Source organism: Hordeum vulgare, chromosome 7H (assembly GCF_904849725.1).
Source record: "Hordeum vulgare subsp. vulgare chromosome 7H, MorexV3_pseudomolecules_assembly, whole genome shotgun sequence".
NCBI lineage: Eukaryota > Viridiplantae > Streptophyta > Magnoliopsida > Poales > Poaceae > Hordeum > Hordeum vulgare.
This window is the reverse complement of record NC_058524.1, coordinates 203,194,003-203,196,116: the sequence shown is the minus strand read 5'-3', so window position 1 is coordinate 203,196,116 and position 2,114 is coordinate 203,194,003.

Here is a 2,114-nt window from a genome sequence, read left to right as displayed (position 1 = left end):
TTGCTTATGTGGTTAACTTGTGATCTTGCTGAAATTCTGGTTATGAGTTAGACATAGTTGCAACGACAAGATCAAACAGAGTTTGTCAAAGTTTTTCTTTCTCTCTCAGTTTGTCAACTGAGTTGCTTGAGGACACGCAACGTTTTACGCTTGGGGGATTTGATACGTCTCCATTGTATCTACTTTTCCAAACTCTTTTGCCCTTGTTTTGGACTCTAATTTGCATGATTTGAATGGAACTAACCTGGACTGACGCTGTTTTCCGCATAATTGCCTTGGTGTTATTTTTGTGCAGAAATCAAAGTTCTCCAAACGTCTTGAAAATTTACGGGGAGCAGTTTTGGAAAATAAGAAAAATATCTGCGCCAAGTTCCACCTCAGGGGGTGGGCGAGTGGGCCACAAGCCCTGGCTCCGCCACCACCCCCCTGGTGGCGGTGGGCAGGCTTGTGGGGCCCACACGGCTCTGCCGCCCCCAATCTCAGGTCTATAAGATCCTTTTCATCCCAGAAAAAATAAAAAGAGAATTTTTCGTCGCGTTTGCGATACGGAGGCGTCGCCACCACCTGTTCTTCATCTGGAGGGCAGATCTGGAGTCCGTCTTGGGCTCCGGAGAGGGGAAATCGTCGCCATCATCATCATCAACCTTCTTCCCTCTCCAATTCCATGAAGCTCTTCATCGTTCGTGAGTAATCTATTCGTAGGCTCGCTGGGAGGTGATGAGTAGGATGAGATCTATCATGTAATCGAGTTAGTTTTGATGGGGATTGATCCCTAGTATCCACTATGTTCTGAGATTGATGTTGCTACTACTTTGCGAGGCTTAATGCTTGTCACTAGGGCCCGAGTGCCATGATTTCAGATCTGAAATTATTATGTTGTCACCAATATATGTGTGTTTTAGATCTGATCTTGCAAGTTGTAGTTACCTACTATGTGTTATGATCCGGCAACCCCGAAGTGACAAGAACCGGAACCACTCCCGGTGATGACCATAGTTTGAGGAGTTCATGTGTTCACCAAGTGCTAATGCCTTGGTCCGGTTCTTTATTAAAAGGAGAACCTTAATATCCCGTAGTTTCCTTTTGGACCCCGCTGCCACACGAGGTATGCACAATAGATGTCATGCAAGTTCTTTTCCCTAAGCACGTATGACGACACACGGAATGCATGCCTACATCACATTGACGAACGGGAGCTAGCCACATATCTCTCCGTGTTATAGATGTTGCATGATGAATATCATCCAAACAAATCACCGACCCATTGCCTACGAGTTTGTCCTACTACTGTTACTTGTCTTGCTCTGCTGCTGCTACTACTGTTGCTACTGCTGCTACTTGTCTTGTTCTGCTGCTACTGTTGCTACTACTGTCGCTTGCTACTATTGCTACTTGCTACTGCTGTCACTACTGATGTTCCTTGCCGCTGCTATTTCTCGTTACACTTCTGCTACCTGCTACAATCTTGATTCGCTGATCGTTGACGGGAACTGACAATTTCCATCAACGAGGCAACTTGGCGCCATTAATACAATCGTTAGGAATAGTCTGCCGTCAACAGATCGTTTGTGACACCGTTGTTATCATATTACTTTGTTGTTTCTACTGTGCTTGCAGATACTAATCTTTCAAGTGTGGTTGAATCTGACAAATTCAGCTGCTAATACTCAAGAGTATCCTCTCACCTCCTGCCTGGTAAACCAACAAATTGGGTCAAATACTCTACCCTCGAAAACTGCTGCGAACCCACGCGTTGGTGGGCCATCAATAACATTCTTCTAGCTTCGTTGTCGGGGAGTGCTAGCAGCATTCTTCTGGTGGCGTTGCAGGGGAAGGTTTGTTGTCATCAGCATTCGTCTAGCCATCGCCAAAGATTGCAATCAGTAAGCATCTCTATGCTAATCATATCAACTATACAATTCATGCTTGACCTTTCGGTATCATATGTTCTGAGGCCATGTCTGCACATACTAGGCTCATCAAGCTTAACCCGAGTGTTTCGCGTGTGCAACTGTTTTGCACCCGTTGTATGTGAACGTTGAGTCTATCATACCCGATCATCACGTGGTGTCTCGAAACGACGAACTATCGCAATGGTGCACAGTCGGGGAGAA